Source organism: Homarus americanus, unplaced genomic scaffold (assembly GCF_018991925.1).
Source record: "Homarus americanus isolate GMGI-L3 unplaced genomic scaffold, GMGI_Hamer_2.0 scaffold49667, whole genome shotgun sequence".
Taxonomy (NCBI): Eukaryota; Metazoa; Arthropoda; class Malacostraca; order Decapoda; family Nephropidae; genus Homarus; species Homarus americanus.
The window spans coordinates 2,395,456-2,413,471 of record NW_024738608.1 but is presented as its reverse complement, the minus strand read 5'-3'; positions in this window follow the sequence as shown (position 1 = coordinate 2,413,471).

Here is an 18,016-nt window from a genome sequence, read left to right as displayed (position 1 = left end):
TCTCGTATTCCTTCTGTTTTTCACTCCCCCTCAGTCTTCCATCACTCACGGTTCCACTACCCCCACTTGCCATTATTTCTTCTGCTTACTTTCTCTAACTTTTAATAATAGCAATAATGTTTTTCTGTCGGCAGTTCACCCTAATGGTATATTTTCTCTCCACTCTCTCATTCCCTCTACCTATTCACTTAGTAATATTCTTCGGTACAATGTCGGCGTTTTTAGTTTCCTCTTAATTTTGTTCAGGTCTGTTACCTATTTTTTTCTCTCGTCTTTATTCATATTTACGCTTTGAAATCTTTTTGTATCCTATATCTAAGTTACTGAATAATACAGCCAGGATATGACCCGTTTTAATTAAATGGCAAAAGTGACTTGGTTTAGGTTTTGTTCAAGCTGAAGTCATAACTAATTTCAATGATGGTTTTGCTTCCGTTTGTCATAATGCCAAAAACGCTTAAGTAGTGGATATATTATTATCTTACTATTCATGTATTATTATTATTATTATTATTATTATTATTATTATTATTATTAGTAGTAGTAGTAGTAGTAGTAGTAGAGGTCTGGATGCAAACGGTTGGAGAGTCATCCTCAGCACAAACAAGTTTGGCCCTGTAGCAAGCGATCTCTGCACTGCCATTGCCGCCCTTGCAAGAAAGCTTGCATCCTCTCGCTGCCATCACCTCCAGGCCCTGACGGCCTGCCGCCTTATTCCTCTGGAAAAGAAACCAGGATGTAGACCTATAGGGGTGGGGGAAGTGCTGAGGCGGATCATCGGAAAGTGCATAATGGAGGTGGTAAAGGACGATGTCAGGGCAGCAGCAGGGAACCTACAAGTGTGTGCTGGCCACCAGGCTGGTGGGGAGGCGGCCATTCACGCCATGAGATTGATATTTGAGCAGCGTGATTGTGAGGCCGTTCTTCTGGTGGATGCTTCAAACGCATTCAACATACTTAACCGCAAGGCTGCACTGCACAACATCAAGATCAAGTGTCCAAGCTTTGCGATGTATGTTGAAAATTCGTATAGGAATCCTTCAGACCTCTACATAGTAAACAACAAGGCTCTACGAGGTGATACCATCCTACAGTCGACCGAGGGAACAACACAGGGGGACCCCGTTGCAATGGCAATGTATGCAATTGGCCTATCAGTGCTCCAACAAGAAATAAAATTTGAAACAACTGGGGTCAAACAAGTGGCATATGCTGATGACCTTACAGGAGCAGGAAAAGTGGAGTGCATCAAAAAGTGGTGGGACTTGGTAACATCGCGAGGTCCACAAATAGGGTACCACCCAAACGCCAGCAAGTCCTTCCTCATCGTGAAGCCAGAACATTATGAACGGGCATTGGAGGTTTTTGGCGGAAGTGAGGTCAAAATAACTAAGGACGGCCAAAGACATCTAGGCGCAGTAATTGGCACTACGGACTTCAAGACCGAGTACGTAGCGGGAAAGGTGAATGAGTGGGTTAGCGAAATCCAAGCTCTGTCTGAGATTGCTAACACAGAGCCACATGCGGCCTTTGCAGCATTCACCCATGGAGTCAAGCATCGCTGGAACTACCTGATGCGTACCATCCCTGAGATCGGACCCCTCCTCCACCCTCTGGAAGAAGCTATCAGTGTCAAGTTCATTCCCAAACTAGTGAAACACCCTGACTTAACCCCAGCAGAAAGAACACTTCTTGCACTTCCACCAAGACTGGGAGGGATGGGACTAACTAATCCAGAGGAGATTGCTGACACTGAACATCAAAATTCACTTAAGCTCACGGCAGCCCTCACTGACCACATAATAGCCCAGAATGCAACAGGGGAAGTGGACACCAGCGAAGTAAATAAGATCCGTAGGTCCATTACAACAGATCGGCAGCACTGCCAAAATGACATGTTGCAGCAACTATTGCTGCAGGTTCCAGAAAATTTGACAAAAAAAGTAGCTATAGCGCAGGAGGTGGGCGCCTCGAACTGGTTAACTACGTTACCGATAAGGGCAAATGGTTTCAGCCTTAACAAACAAGAATTTACAGATGCCATTGCTCTAAGGTACGGTTGGCCAGTAGATGGTTTGCCCTCCCAATGCGTGTGTGGCTCTTCCTATGATGGCGATCACGCCATGGTCTGCAAGAAGGGGGGCTTCATATGCATGAGGCATGACGAGGTAAGGGATCTCACAGCAAATATGTTGAAGGAAATCTGCCGGGACGTCATGGTAGAACCGACCCTCCTTCCACTGGATGGCGAGATCTTCCAACACAGGACTTCAAACACATCTAACGAAGCCCGTGTGGACGTCAGTGCTCGAGGATTCTGGACGCGGGGACAGCGAGCTTTCTTCGACATCAGGATTTTTGATCCCATGGCCGCTTGTCACCGTAACCTAGCTCTCGATGCTGCACATAGGAGGAACGAGAACGACAAGAGAAGGGCATATGGGGAGAGAATTCAAAACGTTGATCAAGGCAGCTTCACTCCTCTAGTGTTCACAACCTCTGGTGGGATGGGCCCAAGTGCAAGATGTTTCTACGCCAGACTCGCGGAGTTGATCTCCGAACAGAAGCAGCAGCCCAGAAGTTATGTTACAGCCTGGATGAGATGTCGACTGTCCTTTCTCTCTCCTTCGGTCGGCTTTGCTCTGCCTCAGGGGAACGAGAGCTTCTGCCCCTACTCCGACAACTGCTGCAGATATTGACTATGAGGCTACAGTCACTGAATGCCGCATAGATCTGCGGCTCAACTAATTTAACACAGATAGGATAGCTTATTATGTATTAGGATATTTAATATTAAGGTAAATAAATGGTGGCGAAGGTGTGGCTATTGGGGGAGGCTGGAGGCCACGTTAATAAAAAATAAATAAAAAGTAGTAGTAGTAGTAGTAGTAGTAGTAGTAGTAGTAGTAGTCCAAGTGCAAGATGTTTCTACGCCAGACTCGCGGAGTTGATCTCCGAACAGAAGCAGCAGCCCAGAAGTTATGTTACAGCCTGGATGAGATGTCGACTGTCTTTCTCTCTCCTCCGGTCGGCTTTGCTCTGCCTCAGGGGAACGAGAGCTTCTGCCCCAACTCCGACAACTGCTGCAGATATTGACAATGAGGCTACTGTCACTGAATGCCGCATAGACCTGCGGCTCAACTAATTTAACACAGATAGGATAGCTACTTATGTATTAGGATATTTAATATTAAGGTAATTAAATGGTGGCGAAGGTGTGGTTATTGGGGGAGGCCTTGAGGCCACGTAGTAGTAGTAGTAAAAAAAAGTAGTAGTAGTAGTAGTAGTAGTAGTCTAACATACAATAAAATATGAAACAACCGAGGTCAAGCAAGTGGCATACGCTGATGACCTAACAGGAGCAGGAAAAGTGGAGGACAACCAAAAAGTGGTGGGACCTGGTAACATCACGAGGTCCACAAATAGGGTACCACCCAAACGCCAGTAAGTCCTTCCTCACTGTGTTGTGAAGCCAGAACACTATGAACGGGCAATGGAGGTGTTCGGTGGAAGTGAGGTCAAAATAACAAAAGATGGCCAAAGACATCTTGGTGCGGTAATTGGCACGAATGACTTCAAGACCGAGTATGTAACGGGAAATGTGAATGAGTGGGTGAAGGAAATCCAAGCTCTGTTTGATATTGCTAAAACAGAGCCACATGCGGCTTTTGCGGCATTCACCCGTGGAGTCAAGCATCGCTGGAATTACCTGATGCGCATTATCCCTGATGCTGGACCCCTCCCCCTCCCTTTGGAAGAAGCCATCAATGTCGCTTTTATCCCAACTAGTGAGAAACCCTTACTTAACCCCAGCAGAAAGGTCACTCCTTGCACTACCACGGAGACTAGGAGGAATGGGATTGACTAATCCAGTGGAGCTTGCCCGTACAGAACATCAGAACTCTGTCAAGCTCACGGCAGCTCTCACTGAGCACATAAGAAATCAGAATGCCGCAAGTCAGGTGAATACCAACGAATTAAACAAGATTCGACTGTCCCTTACGACAGAGCGGCAGCAAACCCAAAGTGATAAACTGCAACAACTATTGCAACAAGTGCCAGCGAACGTGAAAAGAAAAGTAGCTATAGCACAGGAGGTGGGAGCCTCAAACTGGTTAACAACGTTACCAATAAGGGCAAAAAGGTTTCATCCTTAATAAACAAGAATTCACAGATGCCATTGCTCTAAGGTACGGTAGGCCAGTAAAAGGTTTAACCTCCCAATGCGTGTGTGGCTCATCTTATGACATCGACCACGCCATGGTGTGCAAGAAGGGGGGCTTTGTATGCATGAGGCATGACAAAGTAAGGGATCTAACAGCAAATCTAATGAGGGAAATCTGCCACGACGTCATGGTGGAACCGCCCCTCCTTCCATTAGACGGTGAGAACCTCCGTCACAGGACTTCAAACACATCCAACGAAGCCCACCGGTATCTGGGGGCCCACTGAAACTAATTTGTCGCGCAGCATGCCAGCGTATAACCTTGTTTCAAGTGTACACCGAGTATTTCATTATATAATATATTCACAACCATAAGGGCCCCTGTAGAATAGGTATAGGGCCCGGAGTATGGGGCCCCTGTACAATAAGTATAGGCCCGCAGTGGTCTTCAACTGGTGGGCCATGGGGTGGTATTCAGCAAGCAAGTCTCGTTGCTTACTAGTGGGTTTAGCGACTGGAAAAACTGCCAGCGTAGAGTTGCTGAACATGAAAGTAGCAAAGAGCATAAAATCTCAGATACTACTTGGGGTGTGAGGGCAATTACAGCAAGGCGAATTGATTCCACTTTGGCTTTGCAAGTAGAATTGGAGAGAAAATACTGGAAAGAAGTTCTATTGCGCATAGTTGAATCACTATTATTTTTAACATCAAGAAGTCTTTCTCTCAGAGGTAGTGATGAAAGAATAGGCTCTAGCAACAATGGGAATTACCTTGGAGTACTGGAACTCCTGGCAAAATTTGATCCTTTTCTTGCACAGCATCTGGAGAAGTATGGTGCTGTAGGTAGTAGAAGACTTCATATCTCTCAAAAACGATTTGTGAGGAAATGGTCAATCTGATGGCTGACGAAATTCACTCAATTATCATAAGTGAAGTGAAACAAGCCAAATATTATTCAGTTAGTGTAGATTCCACACCGGATGTTAGTCATACTGACCAACTTACATTCATAGTTCGTTATGTCAAACCTGATGGCAAACCTGTTGAGCGATTTCTAAAGTTCATAGACATACATAACCATGGTGCAGAGAGCATAGCCTCAACTGTTGTACAGTTAATTAAAGATGTTGGTCTTGATTTGAGTGACATGAGAGGGCAGAGTTATGACAATGCTGCCAATATGTCAGGCATTTACACTGCTCTCCAAGACAGAATAAAGGCTATGAATCCCCTGGCATATTATGTCCCTTGTGCAGGTCACTCCTTGAACCTTGTAGAAACATCAGCTGCCAGCAGTTGCCTTGGGTCTGTTTCTTATTCCAGATTTTTGCAAGCCTTATACAACTTCTTCTCAGCCTCCACATATAGATGAGATCACTTGAAAGCTGCACTACCTGCTGAAGGGATTGTAGTGAAATCCCTTTCAGAAACTCGCTGGAGTGCGAGGGCTGATGCTGTTAAAGCAGTGTTTTTACATTACCTTGAGATAAAGTCAGCACTGGAGAACATATGTTCTGACAGTAGACAAACTGTGGCTACAAAGCTTGAAGGTGAAGGCCTCATACAACTTCTTCTCAGCCTCCACATATAGATGAGATCACTTGAAAGCTGCACTACCTGCTGAAGGGATTGTAGTGAAATCCCTTTCAGAAACTCGCTGGAGTGCGAGGGCTGATGCTGTTAAAGCAGTGTTTTTACATTACCTTGAGATAAAGTCAGCACTGGAGAACATATGTTCTGACAGTAGACAAACTGTGGCTACAAAGCTTGAAGGTGAAGGCCTCATAAGACAAATGGAAGCATTTGAAACCACTTCTTACTGTAATATGGTATAAAATCTTGACAAGGTTTAATGCAACCAGCTTATCACTTCAAAAAGTTGAGACCGACCTTCTGTCAGTTGTGAAACTGTATGAGAGTTTGATCTCCTTCGTCTCAGAAATGAGACGGGGTCAGTTTGATGAAATAGAAGTTATCAGGCTAGGGCTTTTGCTGAGCCTGTCTACACAGAGACAAAAAAAAGAACAAAAAAGTGAAAAAATTTCTTTGATGAATCAGTTGGCACTGAAACTCAACTTGATCCACGTGAGAAGTTCAAGGTGGATAATTTCTACACCATATTAGATTGCCTTAGGGATGAATTAGAGCACAGTGAATGCCTACTCAGAAATAAAGAAGCTGTTTAGCTTCTTAACGGAGTATGATAGTATGAAATATGATGATCTCAAAGCCCAACTGGAATTGGTTGTCAGTACCTATTCCATTGACGTGGAAGCATCTGTTCTAGAGGAGTTTTTGCAATTTAAAGACATTTTGTCTTCTGAATCTGACAGGTCAGTGACAAACATCTCCACTTTGCTGAGGTCCAAAGATGGTATTTTGACAACTGCCTTTCCAAACATTAATATCTTGGTAAGAATTTTCCTTACCATCCCCATTACAAATTGTGAAGGAGAGAGGCCTTTCTCTACTCTATCTAGGGTGAAAAATCACCTGAGGTCTACCATGGGACAATCCAGATTAAACTCACTTTCATTATTATGCATTGAATCTGGCCTCCTACAATCCCTTGACACAAACAGTATCATTGACAAATTTGGGGGCCCACTGATGAGTTTGGCCTGGGGCCCACAAGTAGGTAAATCCGGCCCTGCAGACGTCAGTGGTCGAGGATTCTGGACGCAGGGACAGCGAGCCTTTTTTGACATAAGGATTTTTTATCCCATGGCTGCATGTCACCGCAACTTAGCTCTCGATGCTGCACACAGGAGGAATGAGAACGACAAGATTAGGGCATATGGGGAGAGAATTCAGAACATTGATCAAGGCAGCTTCACTCCTCTGGTGTTCACAACCTCTGGTGGGATGGGACCAAGTGCAAGATGCTTCTAAGCTAGACTCGCGGAGGTGTTATCTGAACGGAAGCAGCAGCCCAGAAGTTATGTTACAGCTTGGTTGAGATGTCGACTGTCCTTCTCTCTGCTTAGTTCTGTATTGCTTTTCCTCAGGGGAACGAGAGCATCAGCTCCAAAGTCGACAACAGTCGCAGATATCGACTTTGAGGCTCAGTCACTGAATGCCGCAGAGATCTGCTGCTTAACTAACTCAACATAGCCAGGGTAGCTTACTTATGTATTAGGATAGTTAATTTTAAGGTTATAAAATGGCGGCGAAGGTGTGGCTCTTGGGAGAGGCTGGAGGCCACGTTTAAAAAAAAAAGTAGTAGCAGTAGTAGACCTGTGGTGTAATGGTCAGCATGCTCGCCTCGCAAGAGAGTGGCCCCGGGTTCGATCTCCGGGCAGGGAGAAACCATGGGTAAGTTTCTTTACGCCATTTGCCTCTGTCTACCCAGCAGTTTTTGAGGACCTGGATGTTAATCAATTTGCGGATCGTGTTTCTGGGTAGTGGTTAGCCAGTGCAGTTAGTGAGTTGTCCGGTCTTCTCGGACTATTCCTTGACACTGGATCACGCAACTCGTTAACTCAGGGTGTGGCTGTTGTGTTGGCGACAGCTTCTACACTTTAAACAAATTCACGCCTCTGTGGCCCTTGGGTTCGCCATCCTTGTTACACGAGGGGCAACCATTATTATTAGTAGTAGTATTAGTAGTAAGTAATAGTAGTAGTAGTGACAAATGATAATGATATCATGATAATAGTAGTAATAGTGGTTGTATCATTATTGTTAAACTTACAACTCATAAAACATGACAAAACAACATTCACCACAGCTCGTTCAGATACTGACTTGCGAAGTCTTCCTCCTCTCCTCAGCTGTCATCTTATCACCACAAATAACGAACCACCCGAGACGATTATAACAGCTGCAAGTGTTCAGATGCATGCTCATTCCTCTTAATAGTTTGAAGAAATACTCGATAGGTGAAACAAGGGAGTGTGGTAGATGTTGTTCGACTGGTGCCTCCGCAATCCACCAGGCGCCACCATCGGCTGGGTGTGTATACATTGAGGTCAGTAACTCCGGCGCCGGCAGTCAACCACATCGAATAAGCTGTGTGATTTTTCTTCCATGACGCTCAACGACTTAATGTTCAAGATGAGAGAGAGATAACTACCTGTTATGCCTAGGCATAATTTCGTATTATAATTTTGTAAACTAGATGTTTTGATTGTTTTCTGTCCTATGCAGCAGTTATTTTGGCAAATTTTGTGAAATTTCCGTGTATATATTGATGTATTAATTATGTAAGAATGTTCTGGAATGTATTGCATGTTTTTTTTATGATTTACTGCTTATTGTAAGCTTAGATCATTTTAGAATTCTCCAGGCGTGTCGCTAGCCGACCTCCCGCGTCTTGACATCCCTGGAATGCTCTTGGCGGCTGACGAACTATATATAAGCGGCCGCGTTCTGCCTAGTGGAGTCAGTCGACCTGGGCGGGCTCACTAACTCCAACAATAAATAAAAAATAATAATAATAAGCAGCACTATATAAATAAACCAATATTAATACAAAGGTCTGACGACCCAAGGGAGCAAAACAAAGATAAAACACCAATAGGAAAGATGAAGCGATCTGGTTGAGCCCAGATTCTTTCTACTCCTACTGTATTTCAGTTTCACCACTTTTCCTTCAACCCCTAATAATCTTCTTTCACCTCATAACTGAAGACTCTGTAGTGGACGTCTCCCCAACAACTGCCTACAACTGTGTAGCGGCGTCACCAAGCTGCTACCGCCTTCCCTAGCAACCAACCAGATGTTACCGTTGCTTAGCAACGAAACTAGTCACCGGCAACTTTCTGGGTTTTCCCAACATGATTCATAGAGGACTGGCGGCTGCTGCTGGGTATATAAGCTCTGTCTCTCCATTGAGATTCATTCAGACCATTCTTCTTGAACAAGCAACACCTCCTCCTCCGCCGCTGCCTGGCTGCCTTAGCTCCTCCTCGCCTGCCTGGCGTCCTCGCTCCCGCCAGCGAGCATGGCGACCCACCAGCTGTCCTTCTCTGAGCTTCCTCACCAACCAACTCTCATTCTGCCCATCTTCCTGAACAAGCAACACCTCCTCCAGCAAGCTCCACGCTGTTAACATTTATTTCAACCAGGAGGCCAGCAACAGGCAACATCTTCTCTAACGAAGCTCCTGCACATCTACCTCCTTCAACACGCTACTCACCGAACGTCTTCTACTGAGCAGCTCCCCACCACACGGCATCTCCAGCACCAGACTGTCTATCATATAACTTATATATTATACAAGAAAACCACATTAGAGTTTCCTTCCATCCTGAGTGCTAGACAACATTAATATCTCGATACCCCTACAATGGTGACTCCCGGAGATTAGCACTCACACAGGATGGAGGAGACACTGATCACGCTCCCAGTCTTCAAGCAGACACCGGCTCCTCTTCCTGCCCCAAGCACCACATCCTACGACCCCAGCACACCCGTCCTGCCTCAGACGCTGACCCAGGCCCACACACCCCAGCAGGCGCATCTGACGACTCAGTACCTGCCGTGAGGGAAGCACACAACATCCATCGCCTCCACACCCCCTCTTTTCTCCCTCAGGTACTCCCTGCTAATGTCCTGCACCCTGCTGCTGTCGTGGACCCAGCTGCTGTCACGAGCCCGAATCTGCTTCTGCTGACGCAGCCCCTGCTCCTGACCCAGGCCCACACACCCCAGCAGGCGCATCTGACTACCCTGTACCTGTCGTGAGGGAAGCACACCAATCATCGCCTCCATACACCCTTTTTCTCCCTTCTCCCACAGATAGTGTGTATCTAGACAGTTGTATTTCAGCGATCGGCTCATCACGCCATCGCCGTTGTCTCACATGAGGCATGCACCGCCCGGTCTGCCTCACATGTGCTAAGCAACTCTACCGACAACAAGTCTCCTACACCGCCTGGAGGGAAGGGGGAGTATTGTAGTGGACGTCTCCCCTACAACTGCCTACAACTGCGTAGCGGCGTCACCAAGCTGCTACCGCCTTCCCTAGCAACCAACCAGATGTTACCGTTGCTTAGCAACGAAACTAGTCACCGGCAACTTTCTGGGTTTTCCCAACATGATTCATAGAGGACTGGCGGCTGCTGCTGGGTATATAAGCTCTGTCTCTCCATTGAGATTCATTCAGACCATTCTTCTTGAACAAGCAACACCTCCTCCTCCGCCGCTGCCTGGCTGCCTTAGCTCCTCCTCGCCTGCCTGGCGGTCCTCGCTCCCGCCAGCGAGCATGGCGACCCACCAGCTGTCCTCTCTGAGCTTCCTCACCAACCAACTCTCATTCTGCCCATCTTCCTGAACAAGCAACACCTCCTCCAGCAAGCTCCACGCTGTTAACATTTATTTCAACCAGGAGGCCAGCAACAGGCAACATCTTCTCTAACGAAGCTCCTGCACATCTACCTCCTTCAACACGCTACTCACCGAACGTCTTCTACTGAGCAGCTCCCCACCACACGGCATCTCCAGCACCAGACTGTCTATCATATAACTTATATATTATACAAGAAAACCACATTAGAGTTTCCTTCCATCCTGAGTGCTAGACAACATTAATATCTCGATACCCCTACAGGCTCTATTCTTTTTTAATGTTACAGGCTTTATTATCCAGTTTGTGAGTCTATTGGTTTGCACAAACCCCCTTTTTGGCGCAATAGGTTCTAAAACCTATTCTTCGTATAAAGGATGAGAATCATATGCTGTAGTTGGATTCAGTGGCGTATATAAGTTTCTGGAAAGGGGGTTACAAGTCCTGAAGATAGGGAGATTATTCTATTTCCATCGAATGGTGTAAGCAGGGGGCGAGCGTAGCGAGCCCATACAGCTGGAGAGCCGCCCCCCCCCCCAGGAAATTTTAAAAAATTGCCAATTTCATGGACTATTTGAGGCCATCTGCAATGAATAATAGGACATAGTTTATGGCCAATACATACAGGTATATTAGAACTTCTGTTGGAGGCTTTTTTTCCCCTGATTATGGGTATGAATTAATTTCTAAGTATATACGTTCTTGAGAACTGGTTGCGTTGGGTTGATTGGCTTTAGGGCAGTAGCAAAAGGGGGGGGGGTCGATGGCAATGGCCACATGCCCCAACCCCATATACGCCACTGGTTGGATTAGATTCCCATATTTAGGGTTTGGGTATATTTCCAATTTCTTGGGAGTATAATTGGATGTTTTTCAATAGCATTGTTATCGCGTCGTGTTCGGTAACGTATGGCAAGTAATGTACTTTGTGGAGGATGATGACAGTCCTCAAGAGGTTTCTGTTGACACGTGTACATGATTTTTCCTGATTATTTCACTAACTTTCATGGACTAATTCTGTTGGTTTTTATGTTCGCTATCTAGCACCTGTAATGTTTCAATTCCAACTGTCATATGATGTGTTATTGGTGTTAATCCTCTTTTTAAATCATAGACATTGCCCTTTGTCCGTTTATTGCATTGTTATGATTATGTAGCATTTTGATGTAGGCGCTGGAAGAAATAATCGTAACTTATATTTTCCTGTCTGAGTAGCGGGTTTTAGGGGATTGGTTCGTTAGCTTGTTTGCGCGTTTCATCAAAACGGGGTTCAGCTTAGAATCCGTACACCTTGCATTACCTGTATACCCCTTTTTATATGTTACCCTCCAGCCACGCCTTACAGTAGATCCATAGTACATTCAATTTAGATAATCTAATCATACATTTTTTTTATCATGTCTTATTTTTAACGTCTATATTAGTTTAGCTAGGTTAGTTTATTTAACTACTGTGGTAGCGCCTGTGCCCTGAACAATGAGGGTTTAAGAATGAGTGGAAGGGAATAATGAAGGCCTTATTTGGCGTTTGATTACTCGACCATTTTAGTAATCTTCTCACTCAACAGAGGGCAGCACCATCGTTTATCTTAAATGGCATATCCCTGAGAAAACTTTTAATGTTAAATATAGGAATTATATTTTGTTTTTAGTAAACATGAACTAAAGATATGTTATCCACGAATAAAATGTTTGTAGGGTGAAATAATTAAATGTATAATTATTTCGATATAGGATCCCTTTCAACATTTTTTAGCCTTCCCAAAGGAGCAACAGAGGTAAGTGAAATGAGGAAAATAAACGGTATTATTGCGTTTTGAACCACATTATTTTTATCTTATGCATCACTCATATGAGGTAAGGTTAGGGCCTAACCCTACCAACCATTAGGACAAGGTTAGGTTTAGTTTAGTTTAGTAAATTATGTGGTCGAGAAATAGTTCCATAGCGGATAGCCCCAGTGAGTTAGCTTATTTAGAAGGGTGTAGGATCATGATTTACACCAGAAATGGGTATTATTAGAGAGTTTGCCCCTAATCACAGACCTTTTTGTGTGTTCTTTCATATTCTTGGCCCAAAATAAGGTGAATGGTATTATTGCAGTTCTTCACAACCATAGAATCGAAATTTTTTATTTGTGTAACATACTTAAAAGGCTATTATAAGAAACTTGTAATCTATACCATTTCCGTTGCAAATGCATAATAGCGTCGGAAATTAAATAATTTATTTACGTAAACACGGTTATAGTACTAAAAACTAGTTTTTAATAACGTTATGATTTGGGGCCAATGCAATGAAGGTCAAAATCGTTTGATACCCATAAAAACACACACAAAATCCATGCTGAAAGAGGTGTGTGGTTGAAAATGCAATTTTACCCAATAAAATAACAATGAAGATCCTTGCAATAGTTTAATTAGATTTCTCTTTAATACAACTATCAGGTCTCTGCATTTCTCAGCCCAGCCCTGACCCTCAACAGGGGATGGGGGGAACCCCCCTCCTTGGACCAGCTCACCAGATCATTGGACTTCAACCCCCCTCAACTGGGAACCACCTTATCGTGGTTATGAATATCATCTTAGCACCGCAACAGCCAGGGTTATAGTTCGCTGGCTCTATCCTTGAAGTTGCCTTAGTAAATTCCAATTCCAGGTTATGCTAGCAGTACAAAAAACTTATGGAATAGAACCAAAATTTCTAGAGATACAGTACTTATTGCATGATAGTAGAAGACACACCAGTAGCAGAGTGGAAATGCATCTCGACTCTTGAGTGAACAAGTGTGGATCCTGGGCCACTGCTCGACCAGGAAAAACTACTACTTAATCGTCAGAAGAGACCACAAAACACACACACACACACACGCACACGCACAGTTTGTGGGAGTAGGTGGTGGCTGTGATTGTTTGTGGGGGTAGGTGATGGCTGAGAGATTAGAGCACCTCAAATTGCTTAGCTTATACTACAGACGGGCGAGGGGAGATCTAATTGAGGTGTACAAGCACTCAAAGGGCACTACTCAATCGAGTGCCCTTACCTGGAGCTGACGGATGCTGGACACACAAGGGGTTACAACTCTAGGTTAAAGAAGCCTCGAGCCCAGAAAACTGTGAGAGGTATCTTTTTCCGAGTGAGAGTTGTGAACTCATGGAACAATCTGCCAGACTGTTGTGACGGCGCCGAGTGTGAGCTTGTAGTGGATTTCTCCCCTACAAACGCTGTTTGTCGCTGAGTAGCCGACCCTGCGAATTCCACATTGTATGCCTCGTGGTCTAGGTCAACCAGCGCCGCCCACGGAGCGGGGGTCAACTATCTACCCACGCCTACCTCTGCTATAAAAGACCTGACCTCGTGGTGACCACTCTCTTCTAGCTACAGCCGCAGCAAGCTACACCACCTCCTCCGCCGCTGCCTGGCGGCCCTCGCTCCCGCCGGCGAGCATGGCGACCCACAAGCTGGTCCTCCTCTGAGCACCCTCACCAACCAGCTCTCTCTACATCACGCTTGTAACCACGCTGCCACTTCCCAGCACCAAGCTGCATTGTACATCCAATACAACATGTATATAGAGAGCACATTGTGAGTTTCCTTTCTCCATCCCATCCTGAGTGTGAACCCAAACAACCCATACCCCACAAGCTCTTTCAAGACCAGACTGACAAGTACTGGAGCTGGTTCAGGTACATTCAGGAGCCAGTGCATGCCCAGTTCTTGCCAACAGTGCGTAACAGAGACGTAACCGATCGCCCAAGCGGTTAACGAGCCGATCAGTGGTGAAGAGAATAAAAGTAAAATTACTCCAGACGGGGAAGCACCTCACTCTTGAAGATCGTTACGAGGGACGGACCATTTAGATATCTGAGCGACTTTCTTATAAGACCAAATAATTTAGTTGATTGATTCACCTTCTCACAATGGCCCGAGAACCTCAGTTCATTGTCAACATACACACCCAGGTCCTTTTCGCATTCAGTCTCAATTAATGCAGTTTCTTCATCCTGTTGGGACATATGATACGCCTCCTTACAGTTGGTACGTCCCAGGTGCAACCTCTTACACTCGTGACATTGAATCTTAGCAACCATTTTTGTTTCGATAATTTTTAAGCTCACAAAGATCCTTCTGCAGCTCTTCACAGTCTATTTGGCTCTTAATTTCCAGAAATAACTTGTAATCATCCACAAACATTTGTATGGACGAATGTACAGCTTCTGGCATATCATTTATGAAGCAACAAACAACAGCGGGCCCTGTGGTACCCCAGCTTGTGACGGGTACACAGGACCATTTCGTGCCATTAATCACCACACACTGCTTGCGGTCACGGAGTCTCCGATCCTCGCTTGGACACTTTTCCGAATCTCGTACCCTTCCAGTTTAATTTTCAGCCTCTCGTGGGGTCATTAACTGACAGTAGTCATTCTGGGAATATATGCCATATATTCACTGTAGACGAACTAGGAACCCAGGTGTAGAGGAAATGGAATTTGTGGCAAAAAATTAAGTGGGAGTAGACAAAGTAGGCATATATTTTTTTTAATAGTTTTAATACTTCGCTTATAGCCTACGTATATGCGTATAAATTTTTACCAAATCGAGTACAATTACATTTATTCTACTCTGATAACAAGAGTGAAATAGATGAGAATATATATATATATATATATATATATATATATATATATATATATATATATATATATAATGTGCTAGATATACATTACATTAAACATACGGTATGAGAATAATTATTGTACTCACTAGGATATATCAATAAACTCGTTAGTCAGTGTTGCCTCACTAAGCGACCAAACAAAGATGGCGGTGATGTGGGTTAGATTGGCTTTCATGGCAGGAATTCTGTCACTGTTTCACGCTGGTTACTCAGCTGCACAACGTAAGTAATGTATTACCTATGTACTTATTAAATTTAGTCATTCAGCCGTGTAAAACTTAGACCAAGATGAAGCAGAATATGAAATTGTGTATGGTGACAGGTTGCCGGGTTTACTGCTCGGACATAACCATATACTGTATTTACTATATCTGCCTTATTTAGAAGTCGCACACAATTTTGGGTAATTTATGGGGAAATCACTACTACAGAGGGGGGTGTTCCTTTCCTTTCTTTTGGTTAATATTTAGAAGTTGCCGGTATTATATTATTTTCAGCCAGGAACCAATAAAATTACCCACAATATTGGTTGCTCAAAGTGGGCAGAGCTTTGAAGTAGAGGGAAAATGTGGGGTAAAATAATAAAAAAGTAAGGTATTATTTTACTTTCGGACATAGCGTCTCGAAAGTTATTAAGTACTGAAACATTTAGATCTCGCTTTTCTGAGAATTTTGAACCCCATTTATACATGGCTTAAATGGATAATAGCGACACATTTGAATTTAGTGGATTTTAAGTAGTTTTCAGTCTTCGTCTCTGTGAGGAGATGATATCTGCACTTCACGCATGCTCAATGTTGACTGACATCATCCAGTCGTGAACCAATGAGGTATCGATATCACCACGCAAATTATTTTTCGACCAATCACATTTTATTTTTTCAAAGGAAGCAGCCTGAGTAATATATTGACCAGTCTCACAATGGCCGTGGTGGAGGTTGGTTGCCATTTACTCTCCTACGATTATTTTAAGTTTATTGCCGAGTTTTACGAGAAAGACGATCATTCTCTCCAATTCTTACGTATCCTTGGTTCTTCCACTTCTAACTAAGGTATTGTACTTTTGGATATGGCGCGCCCCAAAGTTTTTACTACTGAAACATTTAGGTTAGTTTAAGCTAGGCGTTCCGGGGTCCGGGGGCAGAGCCCCTGTCTAGGAGTTACGTTAGGTTTTGTTGGGTCAGATGACTCGTTTTCATTTTCTCCCCCACCCAAAAATCTCGATTTCCCAGGCTCTCCCTCATTATTGTTTTTTTTTTTAGGTGGGGGGGCAAAAACTAGCAATTTCCGACAAAAATGAAGGTCAGGTTCGTTTAAAATACACGGAAAAGCGTATTGGTCAACCCCTAGGGCAGCGATTTTCAACCAATGTGCCGCGAAGCATCTGTAGGTGTGCCGCGGCAGTCAGCAGGATTAACTGTTGCCGAAGAGGATGAGCTGATGGAAATCAGAAACGACAGAGGACTGAAACTGAAGCACCTATCAACAGATATGACTTCATTCTGGTTGTCCCTTCGAGAGGAATACCCCATCATTACAAAGAATGCAATTGAAGCACTTCTTCCTTTTTCAACATCGTATCTGTGTGAAGCTGGCTTCTCTGCTATGAACACAATGAAAAGCAAGAACAGGTCGCTGCTTCAAACACTGGAGGAGGACTTGAGGGCATGCCTGTCAACCATTCGACCTCGGACAAGGAACATGAGACAACACCAAGCACAGGTTTCCCACTGATATTGTTATGTAAGCAAAGGCCTTTTATTTTTACTCATGTTTGTATTTGAATACAATCTATATCTGAAAGTTTCATATTATTTTTTCATGAATGGCATCTTTTTCAATGACATCTTGTTTCAATGTGTAGTAATAACAAATATGCATAAAACTTTCAAATTATTTTGAAAACCATGATCAACAATATACTTTTGGCATTAAAATTAATATATTATTAGGTTTTTTTTTAAATTATGAACACATTCTTATCATTCATTTTCTTTTAAATGATCAAATCTATCCTTAAATACTGATGGTGTGCCTCGACCATTTTAATGCCTGGCTCACTGTGCCGTGAGATGAAAAAGGTTTAAAATCACTGCCCTAAGTACTCATGTCCTAAAGTAAAAATTTACAAAAAGTAAATTTGTAGATTCGACCAACCGTGACTCTCGAGTTGATTAATTTGTTTTTCCGGTGGTTTAGACAATTTTAAGACACTTGTTCTATGACGTTTCCTTTGTAAATGACCTAAAATTACCGGTGAATTTATAGTAAAATACCGGTCTTCTTTTGCTGTTATTAATATATATTCGAAATGTTTAAACATTTCCAAGACATTTTTCTTCTATGATATTTCCGCCGGAAATTAATGATAACCGAGATATTAATTTTTCAATATTATTAGATTTGGTCAGTCACAAATCTCGCTATTTGTTGTTTATGTCTCGCGGAGAAACTTTGACCCCCCCACCCAGTGCTCCGTTACCTTCGTGTTCGCTTCTTAAGCGTCTACAGCGCATGTGCAGGGGTGGTGTGGGAGTTCGTTATTGGCTATAGTGAGAGGAGACTTATTATTGGGCAAGAGTTTTTTGTCTTGGCAAATGAACAATGAGTGGGTGCATTGGGAGCAGAGAATTGAATTTTCAGTGCCAGATATGTCTGAACAGGTTGAAGAGCTGTGCCGACATTGTGATAGAGATTATTTACGTCTACCGCCCATTTTCATCAGAAAATAGTGAGGCCATTTAATTTTTTTTAGAAAACACTGTGTATTACCAAACAACGTTCAAATTTATTCAAACAGTGATGACCCAGATGAACCTGATTCTTCTTCAGATAAAGGTAAGATGTGGGGGCATGAATAAAGGGGGGTTAGGCTAGGCTAG